The following is a 23,902-nucleotide window of genomic DNA, read 5'->3' as shown; positions in this document are numbered from 1 at the left end:
GAAATTTATCGATATTTAAAGTATTTATTTATAAAAAAAAAATGAGATTTATTCGATAATGGTAACTTATTCGATTTATTATTTTTGTCATTAAAAAAATGTATGGTTCGCTTTTTGAAAACATAATTGTCGGCATTTTTTTAATGAAAATTTTGATAAATTAAACAAATTATAATTGTCAGATCGATATAATTTTTTTGTGAATAAAATATGTAAAATATCCAACAAAATAAACGATTTGAATTATTAAAACAAAATCCATGACGAATTTCGTGGGCTCAAACAGCCCCCTCCATCCTCCTCCTCGGTTTAATATCCACGCTATAAGCGACTAGTGAATATCGATGGAGAGAGAGGATACAAAATAATAAAAAAAATTAAGAAATAGTTGGGAATAATTAGTTAAATTAAAAATTTAATAACATTCTATTAATCCATCTTTATAATCGTGAGTCATTCTAAATATGGAATAAGATATAAAATTTAAAAATATTGATAATTTAGAATTTACAATAATATGATAAGAATTTTAATCTCATATAATGTAATTTGTCTGTGAATTTGATGATTTAGTTTAGTTTATTAGACTTTTGATGATCCATTTTATTAAATTTTAAAGTTGGGTGCATAAATCATCAATAATAAAATAAATAACTTAATTTAACAATTACAATCATACAATTTTAATATTTAAAATAGATAAATTATTTATTTTTAAAATTATGGTTACGGTCAATTTTTCAATGAGTCACATGATGATGGAGTGTGAGTGGTGAGTCGGCGATGACGTGGCTGTGAAGAAAATGGTGATAATTAAGGAATGTGAAGTAAATTGTTAAAATAATATGATAATTAAAAAAAATTATTATAATTAAAAAAAATACATAATTAAGAGTATATAATAAGGAGGATTTATTTGAAAATACTCCTAATAAAATAGTCTACTCTGAACGAGATCACCTGAAAATGCATTGCAGCTATCATTAAGGTTTATTTTGACAATTAAAAAAAATTAATTTATTGACTTATTTAGATTATATAATCTCTTTATTTTTTCTAAAAAAAGGTAAAAAAAAATTTCTACTTCCGCAAACAAGCCTAAGGGTTCGTTTGACAATATTTTTTTAGTTGATTTTTTTGACTTTTTTAGCCTAGAACTTTTCTGTTTGTTTGATTTTCTTGTTTGGTTTTTTGGCTTTGGAATGATAATTTTTTTTTATTCTTTTGTGGACTTTTTGATTTTTTTGACCTTTTTTTTAATCATTTTTTGATTTTTTAGCCCAAAAGGAAAACCAAATCGGGGCTAAAGGGTTGGTTTGGGATGTTCTAAAAAAGTGTACTTTTTAACTTATTGGCTTATATGGGTTGGGTTTGATGTGATGTGTTAGAAAGGTAATGTGATTTAAATAAGATGATGTGACTTAAATAAGATAGTGACTTTTTGACTTTTTGTATTATTTAAGTTATAAGTCATGCAAATGATACTTATAGTTTATATAATGTATTAATTTGGTCTATATTATTTTAATTTGTTCGATTTTGTTCTTTAATTTAACAGATTATGTCATATTGGTCCAATAGATAATAACCGTTAGGTTTGGTGGACAGAAAGTTGTCGCATGCTCAAACAATGTATCAATTTATTCTTTATAGTTTACACGATGTGTCAATTTGATTTTTATTGTTTTAATTTGCTCGATTTTGATAGGAATCAAATTGACACATCGTGTAAATTATAGAGATTAAATTAACATATCATTTGAATTTCTGTATACCAAACCCAACGGCCATTATTTATTAGATTATTATGACACAATCTATTAAAATAAAGACAAAATTAAACAAAGTAAAATAATAAAGATCAAATTAATAAATCATGTAAATTATCGAGACTATTTACATAATTTGCATTATAAAATTATAACTTTACTATTGGAAGATGAGTTTGTGGCTTTTTTTTAGTTATTTTAATCACAAAAGACAAAATAACTTATTTTAATCATAACAAATAAAACAACACATTTAACTCCTAATTATTACACTCTTTTCTATAAAAAAAAAAACTTAAAAAGTTAAGAAAATCTTTTCAAACTAAATTTTTTATTTCAAATTAAAATAATTAAAAAAAAGTTAAAAAGTTAACTAAATTCCAAAACGAAGGCAGAGTCGAGTCAACTAGATTGCGACATGTCATCAATTTGACAATTTCTCGGTGGAAGTTAGTAGTCTTAAAATATTGCTCCATATTATTTATTGAGACATTTATTTAATTATTTCTTAAAAAAGTAAAAAAAAAAATAGTGAATTTGAATATTTCAATCAATAAAAATCAAATTAAAACATATATTTAAAAATAATTTTCCCTAGATGAAGCCAAGTATGCCTATCAGAAAACGTCGCTTATCTCAACCTCAAGCATAGGGGAATTTTATAATGAAAAATGGTAGTGTTCGTTTAGGAAGATGATTTGTGATTAAAATAGTTGTAAAAGGTAAAATAGATTTTTTTAGTCGTAACAAATAAAATATCACATTCAATTCATAATCATTACATTCTTTTCTCACCAAAAAAAATCAAAAAGTCTTTTCCATACTAAGCTTTTTAGTTCAGGCTAAAATAGTTTAAAAAAATTAAAAAAGTCAAAAAGTCAACTTACTTCCTAAACCAACCCTAAGAGTATTAAAAGTGGTGCTCTAATAGCACCATTAATGATGTAACAGTGGGCCACCCACTGCCTATGCCTTATTTTTTTTTTTTTTTTTTTTTTTTTGGCATTCTCAATATACATTAGTGTTATTGGTGGTCTTTTTTTTAGTGGTATGAATCATTGTTGTTTTACAATATATAAGGTATGTTTGGTTTGGTTTTGAGAGAGTAGTTTTTAAAAATTGTTTTGGGGAGAGAATTTTTTTTTTTTTTTTTTTTTTTTTTTTGGTTACAGGGAAATCCTCCCACCCTCCCACAGGTCCAAGGCAGCGCCCCATGAGGAGATCACCAGGGTGTCCTGTTGTCCGTTCCGAGTAAGAGACTATAACCTGGAAGCTTGTCCCGACCTCCCAAGGCAAGCTCTGTTGTCCGTTCCGAGTAAGAGACTATAACCTGGAAGCTTGTCCCGACCTCCCAAGGCAAGCTCCGATTAAGTCAGGACTCGCACAGTGGGGGAGCATTAAACCCACACCAAGTAGCTGATTATGCATCCTTGAGGTCCAACCTCCTAACCAACAGTGCTTCGCCCAGGAGATTGGCCCAAGGGGGGAATTGAACTTGTGACCTTAGGGCTTAAACCCCAAGGCTTTACCACAATGCCACAACCCCTTTGGTTTGTTTGGTTGTGTATTTTGAAAGTAGTTTTGGAGTTTGGGAGTTTGAAATGATTTGATATTTTGTTATAATTGAGTAAATGTATGTGAGAGAAAAAGTGATTGATTGATGTGTAAGAAAGAGAAAGTGATTTTAGAAATTGTTCTGGAAAAATTACAAACCGAACAAATTTTTAAATTTTTTTTTTCCAAAATCACTCTACAAAGTCAAACCAAACATACCCATATTTTTTATCATATGTTCTCTTAGTTATGTCATTTTTTTCTTTAGTTATAATTAATTTTTTTTTTTAGTTATGATATTATTTTGATATATTTGATATTTAGTTATGACTTTTTTTTATTTAGAGGTTGTTTGGGATATCCTAAATAAGTGCACTTTTTGACTTTTTTAGACTAAAAAATTGAAGAAAAAAATATGGCTGTTTAGGCTAACTTTTTTTACTTTTTATGGGAAAATATGTATTAAGAAATTGTATAAATTAGTGTGTAGGGAAAAATTTGGATTTGGAGTTGTGCGGCTGCACTTTTTGACTTTTGGTGAATAGTAATAACTTTTTAACTTTTTGACTGACTTTTTAATTTTTTAACTTTTTGAGCGCATGCCAAACTTGGCCTTATTTTTAGTTATAACTCAAAAAATATAAAATTATATCATTTTTTTAGTTATAAAGTATATATGGTACACACTTTTTAAGAAGGCGCGTACCATAATTTTTCTCATTTTATTAACTTTTTAACGTTTTAACTAAAAAAAAAAAACTAATGTTTGAATGATTTTTTATTTTTTGCAAAAAAAAAATCATACAATAAATATAAAGAAAATAAAATCTTTAATTTTTTATATACTTCTTTAAAAATTTAAATATTTTTAATAAATTTTTAACTTTCCAGTTACAAACTCGATGTGCCAAACGATGCCAAGTCATAGCCAAAAACATAGAAAGCTAGGGTAACTTATGATGTATGTATTCACCCAAAAAAACTTATGATGTATGTATACTTTTGGGTTGACTGCAACAACATTAACATCTTATGACAGCCTGAGATACTTTATGAAACATCTTCCACAACTTTATTACAGTACTAGACGTTTTGTCAATTACTTTTTCTAGCAATTTATTTTTACTTTTTCTTTTTTCTTTTTTAAGGATAAAATTATTGTTAAAAATGCTGATCACCTTGCTTATTTTTATTTTTTAAAAAATACTTTTTAGAAAATTATACTTTTTATTTTCAATGTTTTTTTATTTTTACTGAATTTTTTTAATATTATAAGCAATTTTTTTACTTTTTAGACACACCTAACATAAATACACTAAAAAGTAAAAAAATTATAAAAAAATCTTTTAAAAATTCAATAAATACAAAAAAAATACAAGAATTTAGTACATTTTTTTATATTTTTATGTATTTATTAATTTTTTCAAATATTTTTTTACAATTTTTTTATTTTTTAGATACATCTAAGTAAGGTGCATCTAAAAAATAAAAAATATATTTAAAATTTAAAAAATATTCACTAAAAACAAAAAAATGCGATAACCAAAAAAGTCAATTTTCAAAAAATTTAATCCAGAAAACTCAAACCAAACACACTGGGCCTGTGTTTGGCAAGTGGGTTTGCAGGCTTTTTTGGCTATTTTAGCCACAAAAAACAAAATAGGCTATTTTAGCCATAACAAACAAAACATCACATCCAACCCATAATCATTACATTATTCTCTCACAAAAAAACTCAAAAAAGTCAAAAAGCCCTTCCCAAACCAAGCTTTTAAGCCCAGGCTAAAATAGCCAAAAAAGTCAAAAAGTCAAAAAGCCAACCCACTTCCCAAACCAAGCCTGGATATTTTTAGAAAATATTAAAAATTTTACTTTTTTGAAAAAATTTTAACCGACAGATAGGAGTCCGTTGGTTTTTAGATTTAAATTAAATGAAATTGTTAAGGTTGTTTGTAGTGTCTTAAATAAGTATATTTTTTGTCTTTTTTAACTAAAAAATTGAGGAAAAAATATAGATGTTTGAGTTAATTTTTTGACTTTTTATGAAAAAAATGTGTATTAAAATATTATATAAATTTACAAAATTACAATTTTACCCATATAAAGCCAAGTTTGACAAGTTGAAAAAAAGTTAAAATGTCAAAAAATTATTCAAAAAGTTAACAAGTTATAATTAGTCACCAAAAGTTAAAAAGTACAGCTGCACAATTTCCAATACTAATTTTTCCCTACACACTAATTTATGTAATTTTTTAATACATATTTTTTCATAAAAAGTCAAAAAATTAATCTAAACATCTATATTTTTTTCTCAATTTTTTAATTTAAAAAGATAAAAAATACACTTATTTAAGATATTTCAAACAATTCTTAGATCTGCGTGTATGTCAGTACGGACTTGTGTGTCTTGAAAAAGTTGATATATATATATATATATTTTCCACCGTGGTCCAATACAATATTTGAAAATTTGTTTTTTTTTTTTTTTATTTTGTTCGGACGTGTGTGGCAGTACGGAATGTCAACATCAATCATAGAAAAAAATGGTTTTATTTTTAATTTTTTTTTCTTTGAACCCTTGATGCGTACGGTTTTGATATAATTTTTTGTTTTTTACTATTAAAATATTGTGAATAGTATTCATTTTTTTGAATTTTTAAATAATTTTTTAACTTTTATCGTGTATGTCAACCAAAGCTTAGTGCGAAGATTTTAACCCACAACTTCTATTATGAGGGCTTGTTTGTTTTCAAAATTATATTGAACGAAATTATTAGTATAAAGATTATTAGCGAAAGTACTAAAAAAAAAAAATTATATTTGTTTATGATATATTTTAGTCAGGAGATTAATTATATGAAATATCATAAATACTTTTAGTATTTTTGACATATTTTAATATTAAAAATTAAATTTTATAAATATTTTTTTGTACTATATTAATATTTATATATAAATATGACGTAATATCTCTCCTCAAAAAAAATAAAAATAAAAACACATAGACAAATGCATAACATGGACAAAATAAAATTTTTCTAAGTTAATCTCCTCCCTAGTTTGAAACTCAACTCCTGGAGTCCTTTGTTAATCCCCTATTCCAAAGCCCATACTAGTCCCAAGGGACTATCAATTCCGAGTTCTAATTTGCAAACAAACATTATTTGAACACTTTTAGGGTGTATTTGATTGGACAGACTGGATAAGGAAGAATTAGAATCTATCGGACTTAAGTCCTGAGACTGTGAATCTCCCGGACTATTTGGTTGGATTGGATTGGATATGCATCCTATATTTATTTTTTCATAAGATTAGATGTTGGAAAGGACTATTTTTAGTGAATCCAACGTTTGGTTGGACGGACTGGATAGGATAAATGAACAAAATACTATTTTACTATTTTTCTAGGGCTGTTCAATAATCCGTTCAAACTAGTAATCGGGACCGAACCAGACCGAATCGTACGGTTTAGTTCGGTTCTATTAAGAATTGGTTCGGTTTCGGATTAAGAAATATGAGAACCGTAAAAACGGTTCGGTTAATGGATTTTATAAAAAAATCGTGGTTCGAACCGAACCAAACCGATTTTTTTTTAAAATATATATATATATAATATCAAGTTTTATTTTTATTAATTAGTTTTTTATAATTTTAATGATATTAGGATGGTATAGATATGTAATACAGCAATGGTAGAGGGACACAAAAACAGTGGCTCAAATGGCTCAAAACTACCAAAACGACGTCGTTTTGACAGTTTTGAACCATTTGAGCCACTGTTTTTGTGGCCCTCAAACATTTTTCTATATAATATTAAGTAATGCCTTTATATTATTAATTTTTATCATGAGTTAAATGTAATTAGTTTGAATAATTATTTTGCTAATATTAACAATTTATTCTTGTAAATAGAAATTTTTGAAACCGTAAACCAAACCAAAACCAATCCGTTTTTTCGGTTTGGTTCTGATCCGATTTTACAAGTGTAACGGTCTGGTCTGGTTCTCAAAATCACAGAACCATTAGGATCGGTTCGGTTTGGTTCTTGAATTTTCTCAGAACCGAATCAATCCGGACCGTGTACACCCCTACCTTTTTCAATTTTTTTTATCAAGTAATAGCAATATTAAACATATCTTTAATATTTTAATTATTTTTAGCTAGATTAAATAAAATTTATTTTATTTTATTTTTTACACAATTAAATAAATTTATTTTTTTTAAATTAAATAAATAAATAAATAAAATATCAATAGAAATTTATATTATTTTTTTTAATTAAAATTTTAAATAAATTTGTTTTTAAAAATAATAATAATTAAACAATGAAATTAAATAAAACATCTATTAACATTTAAATAATGAAATTAAATAAAATATAAACAAAATTTTAAAATAAAACATCAATAAAATATGTATAAAAAATTATTTAAAAAAAATAAATAAAACATCAATAAAAAGTTAAATAAAATTATTTTATTTTTAAATTGAGAGATTTAAATTTTATTGAATTTTACTAAATATAATACATAATTAAATAGTAGAGGGTCAAAATGGTCATTTCACTACCTAATCCCAACAGTAAATTATCTCCCCAAAATTGTCCCACACCCCCCCTAGGATAGTATAATCACCCATATGGGGGATAAGGAGTCCGGCCGGACTCCATGTCCGGCGGATTAAAAAAAAACAAACATCGGATTGGATTTACTGTACAGATTACAATCCGTACAGTAAATAATTCCCCCCTTATCCCCCCAATCAAACACACTCTTAGGGTTTGTTTGATTGGACAGACTGGATAAAGGAGATTAGAATCTATTGGACTTGAATTCTAAGACTGTGAATCCCCCAGACTATTTGGTTGAATTGGATGTGTATCTTGTGTTTGTTTTCTCATGAGATTATATGTCTAGAAATGACTATTTTTAGTAAATCCAATATTTGGTTAGACGGACTGAATATGATAAATGAGTAAAGACTATTTTACCTTTTTGCAATTGTTTACTAAGTAATAGCAATATTAAGCATATCTTTAATATTTTAATTATTTTTAGCTAGATTAAATAAAAAATTTATTTATTTATTTTTTACACAATTAAATAAATATATGTTATTTTTTTAATTAAAATTTAAAATAAATTTATTTTAAAAAATAATAATAATTAAATAATTAAATTAAATAAAACATCTATTAAAATTTAAATAATGAAATTAAATAAAATATAAACAAAATTTTAAAATAAAACATCAATAAAAATATCTATAAAAAATTAGTTTAAAAAATTAAATAAATAAAACATTAATATAAAGTTAAATAACATTATTTTATTTTTAAATTGAGACATTTAAATTTTATTAAATTTTACTAAATATAATACATAATTAAATAGTAGAGAGTCAAAATGGTCATTTCACCACTTAATCCCAACAATAAATAATCCCATGAAAATAATCCCACACCCTCCTAGGATGCAATAGTCCCTCATATGAAGGATATGGAGTCCGGCCGGACTCCATGTCCGGCGGACTAAAAAAAAAACAAATGTTAGATTGGATGTTTTCAATGGATTACAATTTGCACAGTAAATAGTTCTCCCCTTATCCCTCCAATCAAACACACCTTTAGGGGGAGGGAGTATTCACTGTTCAGATTATTTATCCGAAGGAGTGAGTAGTCCATCGTTTGTTTTTTTTTTAGTCCGCCAGACATGGAGTCCTGCCAGACTTCTTATCCCCCATGTGGAGGATTATAATATCTTGGGGGAGGGGGTGGGGGACTATTTACTATTGGGATTGGATGGTGAAATGACTATTTTGACCCTCTACTATTTAATTATATATTATATTTAGTAAAATTCAATAAAATTTAAATGTCTCAATTTAAAAATAAAATAATTTTATTTAACTTTTTATTGATATTTTATTTATTTTTTTTAAAATAAATTTTTATAGATATTTTGTTGATGTTTTATTTTAAAATTTTGTTTATATTTTATTTAATTTCATTATTTAAATGTTAATAGATGTTTTATTTAATTTCATTGTTTAATTATTATTTTTTTTAAAAACAAATTTATTTAAAATTTTAATTAAAAAAATAACATATATTTTTATTGATATTTAATTTATTTAATTTTAAAAAATAATTTATTTAATTGTGTAAAAAATAAAATAAAATAAATTTTTATTTAATTTAGCTAAAAATAATTAAAATATTAAAGATATGTTTAATATTGCTATTACTTAGTAAACAATTGAAAAATGGTAAAATAGTCTTTTGTTCATTTATCCTATTCAGTCCGTCTAACAAAACATTGGATTCACTAAAAATAGTCATTTCCAGACATCTAATCCTATGAAAAAACAAACACATGATACATATTGTGATAACCATGTTCCGTAATTAGCTAATTGATCCTTATTTTGAGTTTGATTATATGTCTAATATGACTTTATGTGCCATTATGTGAAAATGTGTGATTTTGAATTTCGTCGTAGGAATATCTGTTTGCTTATCTACTTTGGGAATTAAATTGAAGGGCTTATCGGCCACAGAACTTGAAATTGATTACGCCATTGTGATTGATATAATTTTTAGAGCCTACGCTAAAATTTAATTGGAAATTGATTCGGATCAAATTAATTGGATTAAAATAATAACTTAGTGCTCAAATATATAATGTTGATGATTGTAATTAAGCGAAATAGTATTTAGTGGAGCATTTTACACCAACCCCACTCTAATTCTTTATTTGGTCGAAATCAACTCCAAGAGAGGAGAGGGAGAGCCGAATTAGAGAGGGAAGGTGTAGAAGATTGGGGTTTTGGTCTTGAGGCTTAGAGATTTTGGAAGATTACTCAAGAAATTGCTTTGGGTTGGAGCCTCTAGGTAAATGGATTCATGAATATTAACTTGTAATTTGTGAATTAAAGATTGATTGGTGATCAAGAACAAGAGTTGTGCTTTAATTGATGAATTTGAAGTTAAAAATGCACATGCATGTATAGGATCACCATGATTTTGCATAATCAAGCATGTATTAAGTTGAATATGGAAATGTGAGTGTTGAATCATGCATGCAAGCATAGTTTTGTTGAGTTTCATGGTTATAAGCACCATTTGTACCATTTGAAATAGAAATGGAGTCAAGAATTGACATACATGCATGATTGATGAAGATATAAAGCTTAAATGCATGAATTTAATATATTGGAAGTAAGTTTGGTATAATTTGGGTTTGCATGTGATTGATTCATGGGAATTGAGTTTCAATATGTTGTAATTTGGTGTTTATATCATGTTGGTATATGTATATGAGAGTTATGGGCTGTGAAATGCAAGAAATACCAGCTTGAATGTGTATTTGAAGCTCAAGAACAGTTGTAGAAAACCCAGAAAGTTTGGTGCCCGCTCGAGTGGGGAAACCGCCGCTCGAACGTGAAAAACGGGCTCCCAACATTTTTTGCAGACATGGTGTCCGCTCGAGCGAGGAAGTTGACGCTCGAGCGGGGAGCCATATAGAGAGGCCTTCCGCTCGAGCGCCAAAACTCACGCTCGAGCGTAAATTTGACATAACCAGTACTTTTGCCGGCCTCAAGGGTCCGCTGGAGCGGGAAAGTCCACGTTCGAGCGGGGACCCTGTTTTCTGAAATTTTGAAAAAACATTCTGTGTTTCATTTTCTGTTCTCTTTCACTTCAAAGTACTCTTAGGCATACATTGAGCATGGTAAATGAGTTAGAAGAATAAGAATTAAGCCTAAAGAGGAATATGTGAATTAAAAACGGATTGAATCCGTTGTGACCCATATATGTTATGTGATGTGTAGGGGCAAGCTCCAGGGCAAATCAATCAGGCGATCACTGTGAGTAATGTCTTAACAAGATATTTGAGATATGTTATTGTCCAATTGTTTACTTCTATGCAAGTTTTGTAAGTTCATTAATTTGAATGGTGGACAACGATTGACATAAATGTTTGGACCGAAGGCCGATTGACATAAATGATTGGGCCGAAGGCCGATTGACATAAATGTTTGGGCCGAAGGTCGATTGACATGAATGATTAGGCCGAAGGCCGATTGACATGAATGATTGGGCCGAAGGCTGATTGACATAAATGATTGGACCGAAGGCCGATTGACAGATGATTGGGTCGAAGGCCGACTGACATAGATGATTGGGCCGAAAGCCAATTGACATAAATGAATGGGCCAGAAGCCAGTTTGACATGAAAGATTGAATGGGCCAAAGGCCAGTTTGACACGAATAACAGTTTAGCACGAATAACAGTTTGACTTGAATGATACTAATGAATTGGGCCCAAGGCCATATGATGTGTTTAGAACCACAATTACTTAACTTACATATGTCTATGTATGTATGTACTAGTTAGAAATATAAATTAGGCTCAAGGGCATTTGATGTATATTGTTCCAATGTATATTCTTTATTTGACATTATTCACTGGGCTTTCGCTCACGCTCATTCATGTGTTTATAGGTGAGCCAAGAGAGGTTCAGACCCAGCCTCAGTGAAGTCTGTATGGAACAACCAAAGTTTAAAGAGTCAGTCCTTACGTCTCACGCACGAGACATGTCTTCGCCCTTTTGCCTTTCTGTGTATTTTGTCATGTTGGCGAGGACTTCGGTATACATTTGTGTATAGTTTTGTTTGGCTGACTTAGAGTTGAATGATCCTGTCTATACAGAACCTTATGCTACTACACTTTCTGTTGTGAGTTATTAACATATGTAAATGTGGAATGTTATAATGTGCATATCAGTACGGCTCCATGGACAAAGTTTTAAATTTGCTTCCGTTTGGCCCCTTTACTCTAATGAGTTTTGTCTTATTTGGTTTGACGCCGTAGGTAATCTCGTGATTACCGGCCAGTTATGGCCTTAACCCATAGGGGAGGGTTCGAGTCGTGACACATATCCAATCTAACCAAATAGTCCGGGGAATTTACAGTCCCAAGACTTAAATCTGATGGATTCTAATCCCCCTTATCCAGTACATCCAATCAAACACACCCTTAGGGTATGTTTGTTTGGACGGATTGGATAAATGGGATTGTAATCCACTAGACGTGTAACAACCCTTATCACTGTTTACCGATTAACCACTGATTACTGCTAAACTGAGACTGATTATGATTGATAACTGAACTGATTAAAGTACTAAACTGACTGACTGAAATCTGGAATTGAATTGACTAAGTATACCTGTTTAATTGTATGTCTATCTGTCGACTGTTTGGTTATCTGTTCATGCCTTTGTGTTTAAATTGCAAATTGAAGGCTTTATCGGCGGCCGAATCTGAAATTGATTGATGATTTGTGATCCTTAGAATTAATGCCATTTTATGGCATATTTAGTTAAAATGTGATTTGGTATGATTAAATTAGGTTAATTATTAATAAATTGCACAACTTAGACTTAATTACCAAAATGCCATCTAATGGGGCCTTTGTCTATTAATATGTTGAGCCTTATTACACTTAGGCACACATTTGTTCAGCCATATTTGAGAAGCAAAACCGACTGAGAGAGAGAGGTAGAGGAACTTAGCTTTATCTTGAATTTTGGTTTCAAATTTGAAGGAATTGAAGGATTGAATGCATATTTGAGCTTGTATATCTTGCATCCTAGACCTAAGGTAGTGTAATTACCCCCTTATTTGTGAATTGAACTTGTTCTTACATGATTCATGTCAAATTTAGTGGATTAAGTCATGTGATAGCTTCACATGTTGAATTATAGCCTAATTCATGCATGCATGTGTGAATTGTTGAGTTTTGAGTTGTTTTCATGGAAAAATGTTACATGCATGCTCATAATTATGTTAAGTCCATGATTTCATCTTGTTTTGAAAAGAATTGGCTCATTAGAGCATGAAATTGAGCTTTGAAATGGTTTAATTCATGCATGTTTGCGTGTTTTTCATGTTCTTGAAAATTGGTTTGAAATTGAGTTGTTTGAAACACCCTTGGGCTTTGATTTTACAATTGAGCTTTGGAATCATGTTAAACTATGAGTTTTGGGATGTTTTCTGGAAAATTGGCCCAAGAAGATCGAAATTTATGGTTTAAAAGTTGAATTTGAGCTTGAGGTTCAAATTTGGGAATTCTAGATTTTGAACTCACGCTCGAGCGGGGTGACTGGCGCTCGAGCGTGCAATTAGTGCTCCCAGTACTTTGCACTGTTTTGATGTTTGCTCGGGCGGAATAATTGACGCTCGAGCGGGTGTCGAGCGCCCAATCGAGCGTGATTTTCACCTATCCAGCACTTTTGACTGTTTTGCAGAACGCTCGAGCGGGTAAGTCTACGCTCGAGCAGAAACCTTTGTCTGCATGTCCGCTCGAGTGGAGTAACATACGCTCGAGCGTGACCCCTGTTTTCTGAAAATTGTGAAAATGCTTTTAAAGTGCATCTTTGTTTAGGATATTATTGAGAATGATAAATGCTCAAAAGATTATTTTACCCTTTGAATTATTTACTAAATAATAGGAATATTAAATTTGAATTATAAATTTTATTTTATTTTTTTACTAAAACTTAGAAAATTAAATAAATAGAATATTAATAAAAATTACATAAATTTATTTTAATTTGTAGTTGGGACTTTTAAATTTTATTTTACTTTACTAAGTATAACTAATACCATATTATTAAAATAAATAATTTATTAACTATAATAGTATAAATAATTTAATAAATAAATTAAGGGCAAATTACAAACACCCCCTCGAAATTTGGTGAAAATACAGATTCCCCTTTGAGGTTCGAGAAATTACATCCCACCTCCTGAGGTTTATATTTTCATAACAAATTGCCCCGTGAGATTTTTATTTTCATACAGATTCCCCCATAATTTCTCCTGATTTGTTATGAAAATCTGACCCTCAGAGGGCAATTTGTAATTTCTCAAACCTCAGGGGAGAATCTGTATTTTTATCAAATCTCGAGGGGAGTGTTTGTAATTTGCCTATAAATTAAGTATAAATAATTTAATAAATAAATTTTATTTTTAAAGAGATATTAAATAATATAGGGTAAAAAATGTAATTTATTACCTAATCCCATGGAATGAGTTATCCCGTGTTTTGTGTTCCACCCTCCATAGGATACAATAGTCCAACAGATTTGAGATTAATAGTTCGATGTAAAAATTTTGAACCAAATAACGGACTATTAGTTCAAATGAACTATTAATCATATCCCATAACTCAATCCCTCGAAACAAACACTACCCTCGAGATTTGAGATTAATAGTTCGATGTAAAAATTTTGAACCAAATAATGGGATATGGATTCTAATCCCCCATTATCCAGTCCGTCCAATCAATATTTTTACCAAATCTCGAAGGGGGTGTTTGTAATTTGCCCATAAATTAAGTATATATAATTTAATAAATAAATTTTATTTTTAGAGAGATATTAAATAATATAGGGTAAAAAATGTAATTTTATTACCTAATCCCATGGGATGAGTTATCCCATGATTTGTGTCCCACCCCCCATGGGATACAATAGTTCAACATATTTGAGATTAATAGTTCGATGTAAAAATTTTGAACCAAATAACGGACTATTAGTTCAAATGAACTATTAGTGCATTTGATTGGACAGACTGGATAATGGGGGATTAGAATCCATTGGACTTGAGTCTTAGGACTGTCAATCCCCCGGACTATTTGGTTGGGTTTGATATATATCTTGTGTTTGTTTTTTCATAGGATCAGATATCTGGAAAGGACTATTTTTAGTGAATTCAACGTTTGGTTAGACGGACTGTATAGGACAAATGAACAAAAGACTATTTTATCATTTTTTATTTGTTTACTAAGTAGTAGCAATATTAAACATATCTTTAATATTTTAATTTTTTAGCTAGATTAAATAAAATTTTATTTTATTTTATTTTTTACACAATTAAATAAATTAATTTTTTAAAATAAAATAAATAAAATATTAATAAAAATATATGTTATTTTTTTAATTAAAATTTTTAATAAATTTATTTTTAAAAATAATAATAATTAAATAATGAAATTAAATAAAACATCTATTAAAATTTAAATAATGAAATTAAATAAATTATAAACAAAATTTTAAAATAAAACATCAATAAAATATCTATAAAAAATTATTTTAAAAAATTAAATAAATAAAAATCAATAAAAAGTTAAACAAAATTATTTTATTTTTAAATTGAGACATTTAAATTTTATTGAATTTTACTAAATATAATACATAATTAAATAGTAGAGGGTCAAAATAGTCATTTCATTATCTAATCCCAACAGTGGATAGTCCCCAAAAATTGTCTCATACCCCTTTAGGATACAATAGTTTCCCATATGGGGGATAAGGAGTCCGGCCGGACTCCATGTCCAGTAAACTAAAAAAAAAATACCGAATAAACAACCTCTCTCGAATTACAATCCCAATAATAAATAATCCCCCCTCCTCCCCCTCTTATCCCCGATCAAACACACCCTAAGTGACTAATAGTCCAATCTTAAGCCACTACCTCTGAAAACAAGCCGGCAAAATTAAAGAGCCTGCTACTTTGGCAGAAGGCCATGGAATCCTTAGCACACCTTAATAAACAATTTTAAAATCACCACACAAAGAAAAAAAAAAAAAAAAAAAAACGCAAATTGAATTCTATAATTATCAAATAACCTTACTGTTTTAGGCCTTCAATTCAATGGTTTATGGTTCTTTTTATATACCATACGTACGTGGATGGTCTACCTAGTTGAAATTTTAGGGAATTACACTACATTTTTTTTATGATATACTAATCACTATTGGTTACTAAATGGATTGGGAGTGTGGTGCAATTTTTACTGATATTAAGAGAATGGCTGCTCAGGGGCGCTTCTCTTTTAGTTGGAGGCCTAGAACCGCTAACAAGGCTGCTCATTGGGTGGCCCAAGCTTCTCTCCATGGCCGCCTTCCTCCTAATTGGGTTGCCAACCCTCCAACAAAGCTTGCTTTGCTGCTTAGAGTTAATTAGCCAGAGTCTTCTCTGTTTGCTCTGTGAGCTTTCTTTTGGGCTGTGGTGCTCTCTGTTTTGTGCTCTCTGTTTTGTTTCTTGGTGTAGTGCTTACTTTGTTAAAAAAAAAAAAAAAAAAATTTATTGGATTGAGATTTTGTCCATTAAGATTTTTATTATATCATTTAACAGTAATGAAAAAAAGAAGCTTAATAAGTATAATGATTTTTTCATTCAAAATAATAATAAATTTATATACCTATTTTATAATCATTAAAGTTTTGTCATTACAAAGATAATCGAGAGGATCATGATCTCACTCATTTGAATGTTCTAACCTTCCAGACAATTACTTGACTAGTTGCAATTTTGTGACTTAATGAGCACGGCAACAACTTTTTGCCCAAAGTTGAAAGTATCCTAAAAAATTGTCAATTATTTGCACACTCTTTCATATTTTGGGTTTTTTTTTTTTTTTTTGGAGGTGGGTTATTTTTTTTTAGCTATTTTAGTTTAGGATTAAAAAGTTTCATTTAAGATGAGTTTTTTAACTTTTGTCAGAGAAAAAATAAAATGATTATGATTTAGATGTGACATTTTGTCTTATTAAACTAAAAAGTTTATTTTATATTTTCATACCTATTTTAGTCCCAACCGACCCAACCTATTATGCCAAATGAGTACTCTATAAACACTTGTTATAAATTTTATATATCTCAAATATCTCTGATACCTTATACATTCATTCACAACCATTCATTATAAAAATTTTAAAATACAAAAATCTTAATATATGATCTAACAATTGTAAATAATTAGAACATGGGAAGAGATAATCCTTAGCTAAAATATGGTGGGTCTTTTAAACATAAAATGTGAGAGATTAGTTTGTTTTGATTTCATAGTTTTTCTTTTGTTTTTCAAATTTTTTTCAAAAACGAAAGCAACATTACGATCAAAAATACAATTGGCTTTCAATTAGGGAGACTTACGTGTACGTGTTAATAGGTAAACTTATTATTTAATATGATAATTAACGACATTTTTCATCAAAAACTATTAAAAAAAGTCACTAATTATTAATTTTTAGCTACAGTTTAAAAATTTTGTCACAAAAGATGTCACTAATTATAAGTTTTAGTGACAATTTAAAAAAATCGTTACAAAAAAAGTGTCACGACCCAAACCCGTCCCTTTGGGTTTAGCACCGTAACCGGCCAGTAATCCGTGATTATCGAAGGCCTGCTTAACAATAATAACAGTAATACAGAGTACAGGGGCTGGCGGAAGCCAAAACAGTAAATGAAAGATGTCCAATGAGCTGTGACAGACTGTATGCAAAAAGACTTTTCATAACATATTCACATTCGGAACAAAAGCAGTATGTACATACAACATATACAGGCATTCAGGTTAGGGACCAAATCCCTACCATAACAGTGCAGTACAAGTTTATACAGTATTACAAAACAGAGACAGAAGGGTGAACTGAGACACCTCAAAAAGCCTAAGCTTGAACACACTTGGAACCTCGCAGTGAGGCACGTTGGTTGGCTTGACAAAAAGGGAGTTTAATCCAACGCTCCTAGCTCCGATCCGGTGCCTAGACACCTACATATATATAAAAACAGTGAGCGAAAGCCCAGTGAATAACATATTCGTAAAGAGGTTAGGAATGAATGTCCTTCCAGTATTTAAAACAATCATTTGAACAGTATATCAGTTATTTGATCATAGCAGTCATGAGTGGTACATCCAATAGCAAATAGTACAGTAGGTCTTAACAGACCGAACAGTCAGTTGATGGCCATCATATCAGTAAACAGTAGTGGTTCCAAACATGGGAACCGACGGAGATCTTTGTGACAGTAGCAGTACAGTACAGTAACAGTAAATTGCTATGGATGCCACGAATACAATTCGCAAATAGGACAAGCATTCATTCAGTAAGAAATATCATTTCAGAAAGCAGTACAGTTGATCATTCAGAAAATATTCATGATTGAATATATCTTTACAACATTGTTACTTACAGAGCACTGGGCTACAGATAAGCTAGAGCGTCCTCGGATGCCAACCCTACACAGTTACAGAATGAACACACACTAAGTTACACACTTGGAAATCAACGACTTAGTCCCTAACTTGACTCAGTGTGGTTCAACATCAATATCCTCATTAAGATGCCTTAAACTAGACCTAGGAATGCCTAGGATGAAATGAGGATGCAAAGATGTACTTAAAAACACTTTTCTAAATTTTCAGCAAACAGGGGTCTCGCTCGAGCGTGGCTTTCTACGCTCGAGCGAACATGCAGACAAACGATCTCTGCTTGAGCGTGACTTCCTTCGCTCGAGCGGACTGTAAACTCAAGCAAAAGTACTGGATACACAAAAATCACGTTCGATGGGCGCTCGATCCACGCTCGAGCGTGAGACACAGGTTCTCGCTCGAGCGTGAACTCTCTCACTCGAGCGGACTGTACACATATGAAAAGTACTAGATACACGCATTTCACGCTCGAGCGTTACTTCCCCCGCTCGAGTGAGATGCATGTACTCAGAGCGTACGCTCGAACGTGAAGTCTTACGCTCGAGCGTCGGTTCAAAATCTGAAATTTTCAGATTGAACCTCCAAGCTCAAATTCAACTTTTAAAGCTTCAAATTCGATCCTTTTGGGCTAATTTTCTGGAAAACACTTTAAAACCCATAATATGACATGTTTCGAAGATCAATTTGCAAAATCAAAGCCCAAAGGTGTGTCAATTAAACACAATATCAAATAAACTTCAAGAACACGATGAACATATGACATGTAAGTGTTCAATTGAAATCAAAGCTTCCAATACATAATCACATAAGTCGAAACTTCCAAAAATATGATGAATTCAAGTACTATAATCAAGATATGGACATGCATGTAGCAATTTTCATGAAAACAACCTCAAAATGCTAGAACATATACATACATGCATGATTTAAGCGTCAATTCAACATTTTGAACCAATTCTAGACTCTAATCACCAAACTTCCATGAAACATGCAAGATACAACTTAAATACAAGTTCAAGAAGATGATTCTCCTACCTTAGGTCCTCAATTTCAAGAATGGAAGCTCAATTTGTGCAATTATCCTCCAAATCTTCTAATTCTCCAAGTAATTCTCCAGATAAAACAATTCTCTCTCTCTCTCTCTCTCTCTCTCTCTCTCTCTCTCTCGGTTTTGGCCAAGAAAAATGGCTGAGATAGTGTATCAAAATTGAAATGAACTAATGGCCTAAAGATGCCCACTCAATGACAAAAGGGTAATAAACTCATTTAATGTAATTTAACATTTTTAATCCAATTTAATCATACCAAATAAAATTTCAATTAAACATACCATAAAATCACATAAATTCTGATTAACATGAAACACTAATCAATTTCAGATTCGGCCGCCGATAAGGCCTTCAATTCACAGTTCGACACTTAAAACATGAATAGATCAATTAACAGTCAAACAGATAGAAATGCGTTTAAACTAATACACTCAATCAATCAGTTCAGAATGTCAGTTAAATCAGTTACTTAATCATGTTCAGTCACAGTTTGGCAGTAATCAGTGGTATTATCAGTAAACAGTAGTAAGGGTTGTCACAAAAAGTCACAAATTTTTAACTTTCAGCGACAATTTGAAAAATTCATCACAGAAAAAAGTCACTAATTGTAAATTTTAGCGATAATTTATAAAAATCGTAATAAAAAAGGTCACTAATTATCAATTTTTAGCGAGATTCAAAAAATCATCACAAAATGTTATTTTTAGTGACGATTTTAATAGAATTTATTTTTAATAAAAATTAAGTCAAATTATTAAACCTATTGATAATTTGCTCATTTTAAGCATTAATTTTTCGTTACCTTGGACTTGGGTATCTCGTGTTTTGAAAATTTTCTTTGGTTTTTCATTTTTTCATACATGAAAATGATGTGAAGATTGATATATACATATGCCTATTTTGACAACACGATTAACTAAGACTTATTGATAATTTACTCATTTTAAACATCAATTTTTCATTACCTTGGACTTGGGGTATCTCATCTTTTGAAAATTTTCTTTGGTTTTTCATTTTTTCATAAATGAAAATGACATGAAGATTGATGCACAAGTCTATTTTGACAACACGGTTAAAAGTCAATATTTTGATTTTTTAATTTTTTTGAGTCATATCACATTTTTACCTTTTTACATATTTTTTCAAAAAAAAAAAAAAAGAAATCATTTTTTAACCTACTTTTCAAAATAGGCCACAATATGACTTTCACTTTTTTCAGGATAACTGTTTTTGGAGAATTCACAAAATAATAAAAAAATTGTTGTTTTCTCAAAAGTGAAATTAAATGTTCAATTACTTACACTTTTTTACTATGAATAGAAGAAGGAAAAAAATTATGTGAACGAAAATATTTTCTATTTTCAAAAAGTTTAAAAAAAAATACCTAAAATCTTATCAATACAGTCATCGTCTCTACTATCTCATCACTGTTATTAAAACTCCGTTTGAGTGGAGTGGTTTGGTGAGAAAAGAAAAAGAAATTGTGAGAATAGAAAATCCCTTCACTTGTTTGGATAGTTAAGTAGGTGAGAAATGATGAGAGATGATGAGAAAAGGATTCTCACCAAACTTATGTTTTGTTTCTCACCAAAACTTGTGAGATTTGGTGAGAAAAGAATTGAGTTTAATTACATTTTTTTAAAATACCAAAATTACTCTTATGAAAAAACGTAGCTTATTAATATAGAAGATTATTTTGGTAAAATGAAATAAAACATTTTCCTTTCCTTTCTTTTATTTATTTTATCAAAACAAGATAGATGAGAAATCACATTCTCTTCTCTTTTATTCATCCAAACATAATGGTGAGAAATTATAATCATTTATTTTCTTTTCTCACCCCATCTCACGATCCAAATGGAGTATAACAATGCCACCATCTCTACCACCACTATTAATACAATCACTAAGAGCATCTCTAATCTTTCATCAATTTTTCATTAAATTTGAATAAAAAATTGATGAAAGTTTGATATGATATTGTTGGTAAAAATTCAATTCAAGCCCAATCGATAGTGATTGATCAACAAGCCTAAGAAGATTTAATAAACACAAATAAAAATCAGGTTTTGTAGTTGAGTTCTTTGTCTTAAACAGGTTAAGGATTTCCCTTGAGGTGATTGAATGAAGAAGAAAATGGAAAAGAATAGAATATGTATTAATTCGAATGAATTGTCATTTGTCACTAGTTACAAGAATTTAAACAATAACAAAAGATTGAAGAAATACAGCAATTGACAAAAGAAAAGAAGAGAAGTGGGAGGGGGGAGGTTTGGAGAAAGCTACTACTGTTCTACTCCTAAAAGTGCTAAGTTAACCTACTCCTAGATAAATATCACACCTTGTGAATGGGGTTTGAGATGTCCTGTTTTTCATTCTTCAAGCCCTCCTTTTATACTTGCTTGATCACCTCATGTTGTAGCTATCAATCCATGATCTTCCTTGATCTTTGCTCCACTCAACCATATCCTATACTACTTGTAGATTCTGTGCTTTCACTTAGTCTTGGCTCCTTAATCTCTGCAACTACTTTTCAAATGGTTGCAATGGCCAACTTTCTTACCCTCTATTTAAAATGTCATCATGCCACATCATGTCACATCCTTAACACATCTGTCATGCCACGTCAGCATGCCCGTCGACAGAAATAATAACAAGAACAACAAATTTGGCCAATGTTATTCTCTAAAGATAGTCTATGATTTCAATCGATAGACCACAATCGAATTTGGCCATAATTAATAGGCCATAATCGACAGAAAAATAGAATGTGGTGCAAACAGACATGATGCACTATAATGGTAAATTTAAATTTTTTTATCAAATTTTGTTATAAGTCCAATTGTCCGAGTTAATGTCCGGGTCAATGGCCACCTAGAAAAGCTCCATTGATTTAATGAAAAATTTAACTTTTTTTCATTTGATATGGATTTGATGAAACGGTTGGAGTACCATTTTAGCTAATATTTTGGTAAATTTAAATTTAATAAAATATGTAATGAAGGATAGAAAATGACCTAACATATTAACTTTAAGGTTGAAACTAAATATAAAAACAATAAAATTACAATAAAATATTTTATAGAACAAAAAAAAATCGTCAAAACAAACAGAACGCCACTTGGTGGAGTTTGGTTTCATAAGAATGAGAATGCATAAATCAAAAATCTCAACATCTTTGTTTTGATTTGATTTTTAAAAAAATTATTCTTGATAATTTTATTAAAAAAATAGAAATTAAGTTGACAAATTAAAAAGATATTTTTAAAATTTTAAAAGTTATTTCAACCCTCCTAAAAAATAAAAATAATAAATATAATTTTATTTTTTTATTAAATTATTTTTTATATTTTAATAAAATAATTAAAAAAAATTATAAAACGAAACTAAACATAGCCCAAATGCCGTAATGACTAGAGTTTCGTACTTTCAGTCTGTGCTAATAAATTTAAGAAAATTGTAAATCAGTGATTTTTACATTTATAAAAAAAATTATAAAATCAATAAAATTTAGAAATATTTATCAATAAATCCCATCTCATAAACAAGTATTCCAATTAGTTTCAAGTTTTTTCTATTGATTTATTAAGTCCTATTAGTGGAGAGTTTATTTCTATATGGTCTTATTTTTTATTTTAGTAATGTTTTGGTGGACAACTATACCATTTTATTAATGTGATAGGTATGATGTAATAGTCCAATGTGACAGGTATTAATGTGACACTCCAACGATGTGACACTCCAAAAAAATTAATACTTTTTCTAAATGTAACAACGTGGCGAGTATGATGTAACACTCAAAAACTTTTATTCCAAAAAAAAAACTCTGTAATGTATTTTTTTTTAAAATGTGACAATGTGGTGGGTATGTTACAAAAACTCTGTAGTATACTTTTCTTAAATGTGACAACGTGACAAATATGGTGTAACACTCTAAAAAAAAAAAACTCATTAGTGTATTTTTTTTCAAATGTGACAACGTGGTATGATGTGACACTCTAAAAAAAATAAAAACTCATTAGTATATTTTTTTCAAATATGACAACGTAGTGGATATGATGTGACACTCCAAAAAAATAAAAATTCTTTAGTGTATTTTTTTTTGTAAATGTGACATGTGACGCTCCAACGTGACACTCTAAAAAATTTAAAACTCTTTAGTGTACTTTTTCTAAATGTGACACTCCAATGTGACACTCTAAAAAAATTTAAAACTCTTTAGTGTACTTTTTCTAAATGTGACACTCCAATGTGGGGCTTATGATGTGACACTAAAAAACTCCTTAGTGTATTCTTTTTCAAATGTGACACTCTAATGTAGCAGATAAATGAGTCATTACACATCCAAACGGATTAAATAGATCACAAGAAAAAAAAAAGGGGATTATATGGATTATAAGTCCAAAATATGAGACTTATTGGATAATCTTCCTAAAATTTAACACCAATTTATAATTTGAGAAATGTT

At 29.5% G+C, this 23,902-nt stretch overlaps 1 long non-coding RNA gene across 1 annotated transcript; it reads right to left on the bottom strand.

Annotated features, from left to right (window-relative positions):
- Positions 1–17,710: 17,710 nt before the first annotated feature.
- LOC145796763 (uncharacterized) lies at positions 17,711–19,550 on the bottom strand. Its single transcript, XR_014337275.1, has 3 exons — positions 19,421–19,550; positions 18,367–18,412; positions 17,711–17,944 (listed from the first exon to the last, which is right to left on the bottom strand). It is a non-coding gene; the product is annotated as an uncharacterized LOC145796763 (long non-coding RNA).
- Positions 19,551–23,902: the final 4,352 nt, after the last annotated feature.

The sequence above is a fragment of the Camellia sinensis genome, chromosome 8 (assembly GCF_055761805.1).
Source record: "Camellia sinensis isolate YWXY chromosome 8, ASM5576180v1, whole genome shotgun sequence".
Classification (NCBI taxonomy): domain Eukaryota; kingdom Viridiplantae; phylum Streptophyta; class Magnoliopsida; order Ericales; family Theaceae; genus Camellia; species Camellia sinensis.
Note: the sequence above shows the minus strand (reverse complement) of the source record. Positions and strands in the feature narration are given on the sequence as shown.